This window comes from Lissotriton vulgaris, unplaced genomic scaffold, assembly GCF_964263255.1.
Source record: "Lissotriton vulgaris unplaced genomic scaffold, aLisVul1.2 SCAFFOLD_423, whole genome shotgun sequence".
NCBI lineage: Eukaryota > Metazoa > Chordata > Amphibia > Caudata > Salamandridae > Lissotriton > Lissotriton vulgaris.
Genome location: NW_028247221.1, coordinates 668,953 through 684,107, shown reverse-complemented (window position 1 = coordinate 684,107; position 15,155 = coordinate 668,953). Strand labels below are relative to the sequence as shown.

Sequence of the window (15,155 nt, the reverse complement as noted above, 5' to 3'; positions counted from 1 at the left end):
CATCCCATTATTCTTCTAATTTGTAATCAAATTCACTGTGGAAAGTGGCCTGCTTACCACAAATGTTGATATTGTTTCATTTTTTGCATTGATGCAGATTATATGGTTGACAATAGCGTATTTTGCACATTAACACCAACTAGCACGCTACAAGCATATTTGCACAGTTCTTTATACCGGTACTGGATTTGTAAGAAGCGTAAACAGCAATGTTTTTAATCATTGTTTTAAACATCTTGTGTTTTCCACCATGCTACTAAAGTCGTTTTTAGGTCTCGCCTACGCAGCGCGCATGTGCTGCATAGTAGGAGACCTTTAGCCATCTGCCCTATTTTTCACCCACAACTGTGCACGCGTTCCATTGCCTTCAATGGCAACACGTGCACGTGCAGAGATTCACTTGCGGGAGCGAGCGCCACCACATGGTAGTAATTATTGCTCCCGCAAGTGAATCGCGCAGGCCCCCCTCTCTCCCCTGCTGCTGCGCGAGGCGTGCGCCAGCCTCCCCCTGCAGCCACGCAAGCTTATTTCTCTTGCTTTGGATTTCAGTTCGCCAGTGCTTTCTTGCTGTTGAGAGCCTGTTTTTCCTATTAGCATATGTCTCTGTAACAACTGCATAAACTGCTAATGACCAGAGGCCTTTGACTCCAATTTTCCATGTTAAATTGCTTTTGATTACTCATTTAAGGACATACTAAATGGCTGCCAACATATAACTGCTTGCTATATTTTGTATAGGGAATCAAAGCTTTTTTGGAGGTTAAATCTGCAAGGCATTATCTGTACTGACTTTTTCCTATGTTGCGATCTCTTGTCGCCTTTTTCGTGCAATCTAAATTTTGTGCCAGGGAATTAGAACATGAATTCACCTGAGACTATCTTGGTTGGCTGCCAGTAAGTGGTGTATTTCTGACAGTTCTTTCTATATGTGGCGACACAATAATGTTATTCCTACTGCTCTCCAATTACAGGAGTACTTGCTGTTGCTATATTTTACATACCAGTTATATGAATGTGCCAAACTTGGTGCCTGTCTGCCTGTGCGATGAACAATAGAAATCGATATATTATTAATTCTGTTGCAATGTAATTGGCCGCTCATCACTGCTTTCTGATTGGAGGGGCTGAGGAGAGATGGTTTGCTGAAAGCTCAAACTGTGAGCCATATTAACAAAGCTATTTGCACATCTACGTGTAGTTCCCTTCCCTGTGCCACGCAATCAATAGTTGTAAAATTGTGTCTTTTTAAATGGAGTTAGTCGCACTTAAAAGATGAATTGATTGTAATTGTGAGTACATCGGGAGTTGAGGCCATTTCACAGTGGGGGTCACCACCAAAACATAATGAACAACCACAAATGCAGATGCTTTGGATAATCACACACGTTAACCCCATCGATGCTCATGACGAGCTCAGCTCGTCATGAGGTACACCTCTCCTACGCTCATGACGAGCTGAGCTCGTCATGATTGCATTATTTTCTGAGTTCTTCAGCACAGCAGGGGAATTGCTGCAGCAATGATGGTGTTAAGCAGAGTTTCCAATCTTGCAAACGGACCAAGATTTACTCATTTGAAAGTCAGGAGAGATTTGGTTTCAGGGTGGCAAAAAAGGAGGAAGGACTCGCAAAATAGCATGAAGTAAGGAAGAAAGAGTTTTTCCAGGGAAGGAAGTGTATCATAAAAGGTATGTCAGCATGCAGAGAAATACATTTGCTACATTTCTGAATACATAAGTGCTTATGCATGTGAGTACTCCTGGTAAACTGTGATAGTCTCAGTTTACCAGAAATAACTCTTTAGTTGTTTCTGAATTCCTGAAAAATGGGGCATTTGCCCTAATCTTGATTGTTCTGATGGTAGCAAATGCCTCACTATCTCTGCATGCTCTCAGTGAACCAGACTCAATGTGTCTTACATGCAGTTTATTTATTCTTTCCAGTACCCATATCTACTAGCTTTGTCAAAGTGTGTGTTGTTTTATTCAAACTAACACATAGAAGTTCACCAGGCAATTAAAGGCAACAATAATAAATTGCCTCTTTCGTATGTTTTGTATGTAAACTACACATTTCCTTGCACAACAATGTGCAAAATGGAAGAAGGTTGTTCTACATGAAGGCTTAATGTTTGTTACTAAATTCTAGAGTTTGTTTTTGTTTTACACCCTCCTTACTAACAATGCTGAAGAATATTATTTAATGCACTCAGTCATCATTTCCAATGCTATAATTCTGCATTCACATTAAAGTGTTCCAAAGTTGTACTATTCTCTAACAGAGATTTGGAAGCGTGATCATAAAGCTGTGGCTTGAAATCAAGTGAGCTGAAATAGCATCTTCTGTGACTTTCAGAATATTTTAGCTTCAATTTTGAATATTGTGTGGAAAGTCATTTAACAACGCAATATGTTGTCAAGGAGTAACACAAAATACTTATATCTATAACATATTCCCAGTGAGTAAGAGAAAGAAGCAGAGGTTTTGTCAGGGTAAAAGGGAAAGGCAGAGCGGGGAATCTTTTATTGGAAGTCTATGAATACCTACTGCACAAGTTGTATGATGCTCCTCAATTTCTTAGGGTGCAGAGCATTTGTGGTTAAACTGGTAAACAAGTCCCCTGTAGAATTTAAACAAGCTATTGACATTGCTATATATATATATATATATATATATATTTATCTGGGTGCTGTAGGATAACCTACACTACAGCAGGTGAGCGGAATAGCGGAAGGGGAGGCGCTTCCCATTGCTTGTGGGAGGTCTGCAGAAGTACTTATAGCGGAGAGAAGGGACTGTCACGCAAAGCAACAGGGGCATCTGAGGAAGACGAGTGTGTCGAAATGCATTATGCCTTGCTTGCTTGTTGGTCCTATTAAAGGCTTTTCCGGCATTTCCCTGTGTGGCTTCTTCCTACAGTTCGTCTGGAGGGTTTGTGGATATATATATATATATAAAAATATATATATATATATATATATATATATATATATATATATATATATATATATTGTTTATATTAGGAGTGTTAGAAATGGGATCTCTGCTTGGCTGAGGGTTGCGCCAAAGCCAGGCAGAGACCACCACTCTAGTCAGGGCAAGGGAGTTACACACCAAGAATAACCCCTGCTCACCCCCTTGGCAACGTGACACGAGCAGTAAGGCTTATCCCAGAGGCAATGTGTAAAGCATTTGCGCACGCACCCACCAGCAAAAATATCCCAGGCCCCCCACAAAAGGAACTCCACACAAGGTTATATCAAAAATAGCTGTTGTATTCTCAAAACACATCAGATAGTAATCACACAATTTTCATTGTGCCAGCTGGCACGGGCAATATTTACGAGGGAATATTATTACATGACAGGGCCACGTGGGCCAGTGTCAGAATTAGCACTTGGTAAAGAAATAGGAAAAGATTACATATGAACTTAGAACACAGCCAGTAATCACTGGCAGACACTATACTCAGCATCAACCTGACGTATCTATGTTGTAATATACCACAACAGGCACAATATCCCACAAGTCTAAATACATTAGACCCTAACCACCTAAGTAAAAATTACACTAGGGGCATAAATCACACAGGGAAGTATAATCTCCCTAACACTAACCTAAACAGGTAAAACAACCTCCTATGCATAAACCACATCTAGAGGTATCAAACAGGGTGCGCAAAACATACTATACACAATACATTTCCTAGCACCAAAATCATTAGCACATCAATCACTTTAGCACATAAATCACATTAAAAAATAATGATCCCCCTGGCCAATAATAACCATCCCCCTGGCCAACCGGCCATCTAAAAAGGTGGCTCAAACGCCCTATGTCCAGAGAGTCAGGGCTGCTGGTTAGGCAGTGAAAGTCAAGGTTGCGCCACTGCGCAAAGCCTAAACGTTGCAGCTGCCCACTACTTGCTGGGCAGCTGAGAACCATAAACTGGAGGCCTAAACGCTGCAGCTGGCACTAAGTGCTGCGCAACTGTGGATGCCGAGGTAGGGCGAAGGAGTGCGACTCACTCCTAGATTCCAAAGAACATGTCCCCTGAAAGAAATGCCTAAACGGTGCAGCTGCCGACTACTTGCTGGGCAGATGGAGAGTAAAATGCGGCATGGGCCCTCGCTGGTCCTTGAACAAACTGCGCCACAGGTTGGACTCTCTAGGCACTGAAATAAACATGTCTCTAGGAGCCCTCTGGCTCCTGAACAAATTATGCACCAACTGGAGTGGAAGACTTTTCCCCCCAAGCGCTGTGGAGCGCATTGGCGCTTTTAAGGTATCTAGGGACAGCGTTGGAGCCACACGGGGCTCTGGGAATAATGTTGGTGACAAATGCCCATCATGGGCAGCATCGGCAAATGGGGCCTTGGGACCCCCACGGGGGCCCTCTAAGAAAAAGAAATGCCCAATCATTAGAGCGGCCCACTAAGCACACGGGCCGCTCTGACTCTGTGCCTTGTACTGGCACAGCCAACAGGATCTGCTCCCTCAGGGAGCCGGATGCCACCATGTCCCCTACCCAGCCCTTACAAACCGGGCTCCGGCGCAAAGGACTACTCCTCTCTCGTTGTGCAGGGGGGGAGGCACTGACAAATGTGCCTCGTGCCCCCTCCTCAGGACATCAGCGGCGGCACTTGCGGCGCTCTTTCTCTTCACGAGAGCCCTGCCTTCACAACTTGCCCGGCTTCACCCGGTCCCCCATCTCGGGACCGGGACTTGGGAGGTAGAGCCCTCAAGGCTCCGGGCTCACTCTTCTTCCGGGGCTCCCTCCAGCGCATGGGAGCCTCGCACCACTCAGCTACTTCCTCTTCTGCAGGCCCAGCCGCAGGCCTCGCCCAAGTCCCGGATGAAGTTCGCCTGACTTCCAGTGCGGCCATACGGGCTGCGGCGGTGATTTCTTCTCTTGGGCAAAACGATGGGTAGGCTCCCTCGAGACTAAGAATGAATATGGCAAGCAGGGTGGCACCCACTAGGGCTCCCATAAGTGTGGTGGGCACCCGCCGTAATTTAAGAAAGAAAACTATGATGTGGGGTGGGCACCTGCGCACTGGGAATCAGCAAATAAGCGGGCATAATGCAGGGTGAGCACCTGCAAAATTACACATTTCAAATAAGCGGGGTGGGCACCGGCGCTGCCATTATAAATGCAAACACAACAGGTGATGGACCGAATGTGGATCAATGTCACACACTCACCCCAGTCCAAAGGTCTGGGCCCAAATCCATCATTTTTTTGCACTCCACACCACCCTGGGTTAGACAATGGCGATATGCAAATCAGCTCTGACCCTGTGCCCCATGGGAACAGTCCAGTCCGAACTACAAAAGCCATGTCCTTCCCAGAACGGAATCAAGCATCCGAGGACCTGACCGGTTTCGAGGTAACACCTCTCATCAGCCCGGCTAGCTTGACTCCAGTGGTGTGGAGTGCCTGGGACCCACGTCTGGGCATCCCCAGCGCACTTAGGGCGGAATATGCAAACACAACAGGTGATGGACCGAATGTGGATCAATGTCACACACTCACCCCAGTCCAAAGATCTGGGCCCAAATCCATCGTTTTTTTGCACTCCACACCACCCTGGGTTAGACAATGGCGATATGCAAATCAGCTCTGGCCCTGTGCCCCATGGGAACAGTCCAGTCCGAACTACAAAAGCCATGTCCTTCCCAGAACGGAATCAAGCATCCGAGGACCGGACCGGTTTCGAGGTAACACCTCTCATCAGCCCGGCTAGCTTGACTCCAGTGGTGTGGAGTGCCTGGGACCCACGTCTGGGCATCCCCAGCGCACTTAGGGCGGAATATGCAAACACAACAGGTGATGGACCGAATGTGGATCAATGTCACACACTCACCCCAGTCCAAAGATCTGGGCCCAAATCCATCGTTTTTTTGCACTCCACACCACCCTGGGTTAGACAATGGCGATATGCAAATCAGCTCTGACCCTGTGCCCCATGGGAACAGTCCAGTCAGAACTACAAAAGCAATGTCCTTCCCAGAACGGAATCAAGCATCCGAGGACCGGACCGGTTTCGAGGTAACACCTCTCATCAGCCCGGCTAGCTTGACTCCAGTGGTGTGGAGTGCCTGGGACCCACGTCTGGGCATCCCCAGCGCACTTAGGGCGGAATATGCAAACACAACAGGTGATGGACCGAATGTGGATCAATGTCACACACTCACCCCAGTCCAAAGATCTGGGCCCAAATCCATCGTTTTTTTGCACTCCACACCACCCTGGGTTAGACAATGGTGATATGCAAATCAGCTCTGACCCTGTGCCCCATGGGAACAGTCCAGTCCGAACTACAAAAGCCATGTCCTTCCCAGAACGGAACAAGCATCCGAGGACTGGACCGGTTTCGAGGTAATACCTCTCATCAGCCCGGCTAGCTTGACTCCAGTGGTGTGGAGTGCCTGGGACCCACGTCTGGGCATCCCCAGCGCACTTAGGGCGGAATATGCAAACACAACAGGTGATGGACCGAATGTGGATCAATGTCACACACTCACCCCAGTCCAAAGATTGGGGCCCAAATCCATCATTTTTTTGCACTCCACACCACCCTGGGTTAGACAATGGTGATATTCAAATCAGCTCTGACTCTGTGCCCCATGGGAACAGTCCAGTCCGAACTACAAAAGCCATGTCCTTCCCAGAACGGAATCAAGCATCCGAGGACCGGACCGGTTTCGAGGTAACACCTCTCATCAGCCCGGCTAGCTTGACTCCAGTGGTGTGGAGTGCTTGGGACCCACGTCTGGGCATCCCCAGCGCACTTAGGGCAGAATATGCAAACACAACAGGTGATGGACCGAATGTGGATCAATGTCACACACTCACCCCAGTCCAAAGATCTGGGCCCAAATCCATCATTTTTTTGCACTCCACACCACCCTGGGTTAGACAATGGCGATATGCAAATCAGCTCTGACCCTGTGCCCCATGGGAACAGTCCAGTCCGAACTACAAAAGCCATGTCCTTCCCAGAACGGAATCAAGCATCTGAGGACCGGACCGGTTTCGAGGTAACACCTCTCATCAGCCCGGCTAGCTTGACTCCAGTGGTGTCGAGTGCCTGGGACCCACGTCTGAGCATCCCCAGCGCACTTATGGCGGCAGTTGCAAACAAAACAGGTGATGGACAGAATGTGGATCAATGTCACACATTCACCCCAGTCCGAAGATCTGGGCCCAAATCCATTGTTTCGGTCCATCACCTGTTGTTTTTGCATATTCCGCCATTGTCTAACCCAGGGTGGTGTGGAGTGTAAAAAAACAATGGATTTGGGCCCAGATCTTTGGACTGGGGTGAGTGTGTGACATTGATCCACGTTCGGTCCATCACCTGTTGTTTTTGCATATTCCGCCCTAAGTGCGCTGGGGATGCCCAGACGTGGGTCCCAGGCACTCCACACCACTGGAGTCAAGCTAGCCGGGCTGATGAGAGGTGTTACCTCGAAACCGGTCCGGTCCTCGGATGCTTGATTCCGTTCTGGGAAGGACATGGCTTTTGTAGTTTGGACTGGACTGTTCCCATGGGGCACAGGGTCAGAGCTGATTTGCATATCGCCATTGTCTAACCCAAGGTGGTGTGGAGTGCAAAAAAACAATGGATTTGGGCCCAGATCTTTGGACTGGGGTGAGTGTGTGACATTGATCCACATTCGGTCCATCACCTGTTGTTTTTGCCATTATAAATGCAGCAGTGAGGGGTAGGCTCCCTCAAGATAAGGGATTAACAAGAAGAATGCACACAGCGCTCCCAGGGCGCTAAAAGGTGCATCAAGGTCCTGGAGACTTGAAAGGCAAAGCAAAAAGTGTCCCAGGGCAAGGAAAAGTCCCCCAGCCATCCCAGACAAGGCAGATGGGTCCCCAAGAAGTCCTCCAGGCATCCAGGGGCAGGGCAGGGCCCAGGGAGGCAAGCCTTTCCCTGGGCCCCAGCAGCAGCACGCCCCTGTAAGATTCAAGTCAGGAACAAGAACATTTAACATGGGGTCACAGTCCCTTTTTATACACAGAAATCCTTTATCCCCAAAGGTGCAGGCAAGGGGCGAACCAGATGCAACTGGTTTTGGAGCACTTTGTTTTGCTCAGCCCCTCTCCCTATTCACAGGACAGGCCAGGGACATCAGTCACCCCACAGGGGGTGGAGCAAGCATTGTGGAGGGAAGGCCCAGCCCTATTCAGGTCCCAGGTGTAACTCCTCCCTCCCATCTACATGCAGATCTCCCCATTCACCACCGGGCAGACCCATGCTGACTCCTGGAGCCAAGCACACCAGCCAGCTCCAGCCAATCACAAGTCAGACAGTCAATTCACATTCACTCCACAAACTTGCCAACTTCTAAAAGTGGCACTTCTCCACTAGAAGCAATAAATCTGCACACATCATCGCGCAGCATTTAATCTCATGAGTTCGCACATACCAAACTCGACCCTGCACTCCCCACACATCAGGAAATACCATGGACACACATATTCCCCATACATTCCTATGGGAGGGCAGGCCAATCTCACCACACACACACTCAGAGAGCGCACACACTTTACACTCGGCCACGGTGCTAAAGTGCGCAGAGACCAGAAATCAACTAACATCATGTCATTATTAAAGGTAAAAAGTTCAGGGGTGAACCTGCCAAAAGGGCCAAGTCCAACAAGGAGTTTAATATTTTTCTACATTAATAAGGTTAATCATATAGGTACTGCATTTAAAGTGAAGTATAGTCCCTACTGTTGCATTGATTCGAGTAGTAATCGTAAATTTAAACTCTCCAAAGTACAACACTTTTCCTACTGTTGAACTGACTGGAGTAGGAATAGTAAATTTAACTCCTCCAAAGTAAAACTTTTCCTACTGCTGTGCAGTTTGGTGTGGTAATAGTAAATTTAACCTCTTCGAAATCCAATATCTTCCCGACTGTTATTTTGACTGGAGCAGGAATAGTAAATCTAACCCCTCCAAAGTACAAAACTTTCCCTACTGTTGCATAAACTAGAGTGGGAATAGTATATCTAATATTTTCAGACTTCAATACTTTTCCTAATATTGAATAAATGCATTTTATAGTAGTATTTGTTTATTTGTTATATTTTATATCATTTGTTTTTATTCTCTCTTTATTTTATTGTTTAAAGCGTTTTTTGGAAATGTGTGTTTTTTAAATTTGTTATATTGTACTCTTTGGCTAAATTAATTCATATCTTTTGTAATTGAGCTGTTTTTTAATTTTTTTCTGTGTTTTTAATTCTGTGTCAATTTGGTGTATATACATATCTCAATATATATGCTTTTTACAGTAGTACATTTTAAATATTAAGGCAAATAAAATTAATATAATTTTAAATATAAATATTTAATAATTGTGTTACACTCTAAATATATATATATATATATATATATATATATATATATATATACACACGCACACATATGTATGTGTTTATATAAGTATATATTTGTAATTCAATTCAATTCATAATCTTTATTTGATTGTAGATTTTACAATCATAAAAGTTCATTTTTAAAATCACACAGTTAAAACAGTTACAGTTCATTATCAAAGGCAATTAATGACACAATAGACAGTACAATATATCAGGCAATAAAGCAAGGAAAGTATATACTTAAAAATATAAATAACTGTAAGCTTAAAAATCACCAACACATTTTTTACATCATGGTTAGCCGTCCATACTTTTCCTAAAGCAGATGGCTTTTTTAAAAAAATTACAAATAAACAGGGTACAGTCAATATTCAGTAGTTGTAGGTAGTAGAGTGCGGGTTTAATTTGTGTGAAGCTCAATTTTTTAAGACACGGTTTAAGATATAAGTTCCGTGGGGTAGAGTAGTAAGGGCAGATAAAAAGGAAGTGTGCCAGATCTTGAGGAGACTTCCCGTCGCAGCCACAAGCTGGCAACACTTCGCCCCGCTGAGCACCACTTGGGAATGCCAGTAGAAGGTGATAGAGGTCAAAACGGAACCTTATTAAAAGGAACCGCTCATAGCTGGACATAGGCCATGTCAGGTAAGGTTCTATTTGCAAGCATGTTTTTAGCAGTAGATGTTTCCTGACACTGGCCTTCTGTGTCTCAACCTCTTCCCTATCGGTACATCTTAACAAAACTATGGCATTCTTGACCAGGTTCACATCAGATTTTCTAATTGTATTGGGGCATAAAACAGATCACGTCGGCCTATTGCCGTTAAGCTGTCCTTTATATACTTTACCCACGGTACCTTAAATCTCCCGTCTAACTGTAGAGCTTCTTTCAGTAGGGAATGTGTTAGTGGGATTTCGTTGTTTAGCCAACATTTCAGCCAGCATAAGACTGGGCTTATTGCTATTCTGTCACCTAGGAAGGGGACCCCCAGCTCCTCGTGTACTGAGTAATTCCCAATACCCCTGGGCAATCTTAAGATCTTTTTTAAGAAGTTATTTTCTGCGACCTCTAGGTCTTTGACCTTGCAATAGCCCCACAGCTCGCTCCCATAACAGGCAATAGCAACGCTTTTTGCCTGGTACAATTTAAGCAGTGCGGCCAACGGGCAATTGCCGATCTTTTTTGCAAAGCCGAGGATGGCCGCATTGACCCTTATAGTTTCACCCTTCTTTTTGGAGACTGCTGGCCCCCATGTTAACTTTTGATCTATCAGGACCCCGAGGTAAGAGAAGGAGTTGGTTGATGGGATTTTTTCCCCGTTTAAACTGAAGTGACCAGGTTTCAGAGTGCCCTTACCTGCTTTCAGAACGAAGGACTTGGAGTTATTTATACTTAAACCACGTGACTCCATAAATTTGTGGAAGGAGTTTAAAAGTTTCTGGAGGCCGTTTGCTGTTCTAGAAATAAGAACAGCATCGTCGGCGTAAAGTAGAACAGGTACCCCTCTGCGCTCGACTAAGGGGTAATCTGCTTCTACCAGTAAAAGTGATTCCTCCAGTTCATTAATATACAAGTTAAATAAGAATGGGGCCAAAATGCAACCTTGTCGGACACCCCGATTAATTTTAAATTCATCCGTTACCTTAAGGTCTTGAGAGTAGCGGACGTTCGCCCTAGTGTCTGTATGCAGGTCAGCGAGGAAATTGACAAGGTTCCTCTCTACACCCATTCTCAGCAAGGTGGCCCATAATAGGCTTCTGTCTACGCAGTCGAACGCGGACGACAGGTCCATGAAGGCCATATAGACGGTACCCTGTCTCGCCAATGTATACTTGCTTAGGATAAGGTATAGGTTCAGACACTGCGTGATGGTCGAGTGATCCGGTCTAAACCCGTATTGTATGGGTGAAAGGATTTTATTTTCTTTGGCCCAAATAGATAACCTGTTAAGAATTACTCCCCCCACCACTTTAACTACTGAATTCAGTAAAGAAATTGGCCTGTAACATAACGGGCTACTGCGGTCACCCTTCTTAAAGATGGGGACTATAGTCGAGAGGCCCCAAATTCTTGGGCAACCAGTTATTGCCGCTGCATTTATTACAGCCGTAAGGACCGGGGCCCAAAACGGGATACTGGACTTAAACAGGTCCGGTGGTAAACCATCCGGACCCGGGGCCTTGTTGACTGTTAGACCCTGTATACCCCTAATGGTCTCTTGTACTGTAAAGCACAGTGGGGTCACAGTAGGAATTAAAAGGTCGGTAGCTTCCCGTTGCTCATTGCTCTTAAAAATTGTACTAAAATGGGACACCCACTCCCCCTCAGGGATGTTTGTTCCAATAGCTGTGTCGTTTGGGTTGTCAAACATAGGTTTGTTAATTATTTGCCAAAACTTGCTGCTATTCCCCAACACAGATGGGTCTAGAAGGGATTCAATAACATTTGCCTTAATTTCTTTTTTTCTAATGGCTATTGTTTTCCTGTAGGCCATGCGAAGATTTTTTATCAATTCCTGATCCCTTGGTTTGGTTTTTAATGCCAGTTTCAAGTCCCTGCTTGCCTTTGAACAGTTATGATCAAACCATTTAGAGTTATTCTCACTATGACCCCTTATTGGCACTGTGAGCATGGAACCAATTTTAGCGACCAACCCCTCAAACCTAAACAAAATGTTCGAAGGGATTGAATCAGATGAAAGACAAACGGACAGCTCCTCTTCACATGCGCTAGTTATATTAGAATACAAGGTGTCTTGATTTACCATTGACCATTTAATGCGACGCCTGCCATTTACACACCTTAACGTACCATGATCGGGACGTGGCTGACGTTTAGCAAAAAATGGGCCGTTTAGCAAAAAATATATATTTGTATATATAGTATTAACAGTTAGTAGGATCTATTTAATTTTATTATTTGATGTAATTTGATACGGCAAGAAACAGCCACTGAGAACACGCTCTTTAATTGTGGAAAGTCCCGCCCCAGTGGGCGTAATGGAAATGGGCATGCTGGTACATATAGTCCAAAGTATAGCCACTATAGACTCCTGGCTCTTCTTTCACCAAGTGGCTGGCGCTTGTGCCTTCACTAAAATCAAACATCCGTGTACGGTGAATGTCAAGCAGACACTGCGTCTCGGTGCTAATATCTCTGCATGCGAGGCCCCCCACTTTCCATTCCTCGCGCTGGTGTATCCCAGCACGCTGGATTCGGCGAAGACATAGGGGCATCTCGCGGCCGGGCAAGCCGCTCATTATTCAAACACCAAGGTTGCCCCTAGAGATCAAGAGCTCCTTGAAGCTTGAAACGCGTTTGGCTGTTTGGATGTCAGGCAACCTGCGGATCGATTTGCTGCCTGCAATGTGGTGTGCTGCATCCCTCACTGTGTGAGGCATCTCTAGGGGCAACCTTGGTGTTTGGAGAAAAATATATATATGTATATCTATACTACTATTATAAAGAGAGAACTTGCACCTTTGAGCCAGGTAAACTCGAAAACTACACCACCAATCTGAACACCCAAGACATCTTAGAAAACCTCAGGGCAAGCAGAAGGATATAGGCTACATAAAAATTAAAAATAAACGTTGTTTAAAATATTTAGAAATAAAAATAAAGTAGTCCCTTGCAAGTAGCACCGGCCGCGACGGAAGCGTGAGGGGAGTAGCGTTGTTCACGAGCAACAGGAAGAGCGAGGACATGAGTGCCGGGAGGAGCGTCTGCGTGAGGGTAGGAGCGGAGTTCACCAGCAACAGGAAGAGGGGAGAACATGAGCGCGGGGAGGAGCTGCGGAGCGGCGAGAAGCGGAGGAGCAGTGGCAGCGCGGGGAGGAGCAGCGGATGAGGTAGCTGACAAGCCGTCAAGCAGTGGAGAGGTAAACACTCCAGCGTAGGGAGGAGCGGCGGATGAGGTAAGTCGGGACCTGGGGGGTTACAAAGCCGGGGCGGGGGGCGGGAGGCGGGCGGAAGGCTCAAGGCGCAAGGCGCAAGGCGCAAGGCGCAAGGCGGGAGGCGGGAGGTGGTAGGCGCTATGCCCAATGTTGGGGCGGGGGGCGGCCGGCGGGAGGCTCAAGGCACAAGGCTTAAGGCGGGAGGCGGGAGGCGGAATGGCCAATGTCGGGGCGGGAGGCGAGAGGGATGCGGACTGGGCAATGTCGGGGGGGTGCACAGAGGCTTAAAATGCTGCCCCCAGCCCCCTTCTGCCCCGGGCAAAGCCGGGGCGGGCTGCTAGTATATATATATATATATATATATATGTATATATATATATATATATATATATATATATATATATATATTGTTTTTTTTATATTACAATTCTATATTTTGTATATTTTGGGAAGATATTAGTTTCAAAGATATTCCCCCCCAATATTTGTGTACTTACCATTATAAGTATTGGAACACAATATTGTGTACAACATTTTTTGTCAATGATATTCTTTACCACAATATTGTGCCAGTGATCCAAACAAATTTAGTGAAGCATCACAAAATGCTGTTTAACTCTTAAGAAGTAAAAGTTGCACTGCTTTATATTGTACGTTGTCCCAGATCCTTACTGTGGCTCAGATCCGCTACTAATTTTGTTGTATATTTGCTTCATGTCATGTAAATAACCTATGTACATAAATTATAGTTGTGAAGACAGATAATCCCAGCTTGAAATACTTCTTCCTTTCAAAATAAAGTCAAGCATGTTTCTTATCATGTTAATGAAGTAGTAAGATTGTTTTCTAAACCAAACTATAAGTCATTTCTTTTGTAACATTCTTCATTGTAAGAAGTATTTTATTATTCAGAATGGCTGCTTAAGTAGGACATGCTTGACAAGCAAGGTAGAATTTTGTATAATGGTATCCTATTTGAATAGCTGATAGCGAGGCAAGACTCAGGATGTCAAGGATATTTTACACCCATAAGAGAAGCGTTTTGCCAAGAGATTTAGAACAGAACCACTAGTTTATTAGATATGTTGCCAATGTTCACTATACATAAAGGCCAGGCACCCTTCAATAAGCCTCTAGGACGTGAATTACAGAATACACACCAGTCACAAAGTGCACATTTTTCACTGCATAATTTTTCTCAAAACTCTGCAATCATAGCATTTCTTTATGTCTTGGGGCCTGTTTACGAGTTTGGCGGTGTGGGAGCAGGCTGCCATGCCAGTGCCCTGCTCGCACACCACCAAACTTGACTGCTGACCGCCTGCCAGATTAGGAGTTTTCTCCTGGTCTGGCTGGTGGTGCTTTGGCGGACCCAGGCGGTGAGCCTGAGAAAGGAACTGCAATGGGAACGCCAAAGCATGTTCCTCCATGGCATGGACTATTAAATCCATGCTGTCCAAGAAAAGGGGGTATATGCAGACAGGGGGCACAACATGTGCCCCCCTGCATGCATCTCCTGGCCCTGAGGCAACAGGGGGCCCTGTAGGGACCCCATAGTTTCCTCATCGCTACCTTTTGGTGGATGTGACCAAACTTGCAATATGCTTGGTGGTGCCACAGTGGCACCTCCATCATATTGCGGCCTGACACCACTGCAACACCACTGAGGGATCACAGATCCCTGGGTGGTTGTCTTTTGTCGGTCCGACTGACAAACTCATAATGGGGAGGTATGACCGCCGGTGTGGTACTGCCTGCAACGCCAGCATGGGTTTGGCGGTCTATCGGACCGCCAACTCATAATCAGGTCCTAGGTCTTTTCTTTGGTTTCTATGACATTGTTGTCATCACCAACTG

At 45.7% G+C, this 15,155-nt stretch overlaps 1 long non-coding RNA gene across 1 annotated transcript in view; it reads left to right on the top strand.

Moving 5' to 3' along the window:
* LOC147665214 (uncharacterized) overlaps positions 1 to 15,155 on the top strand; it is a 172,262-nt gene that overhangs the window by 111,197 nt on the left and 45,910 nt on the right. The gene's annotated exons all lie outside the window — the stretch shown is intronic.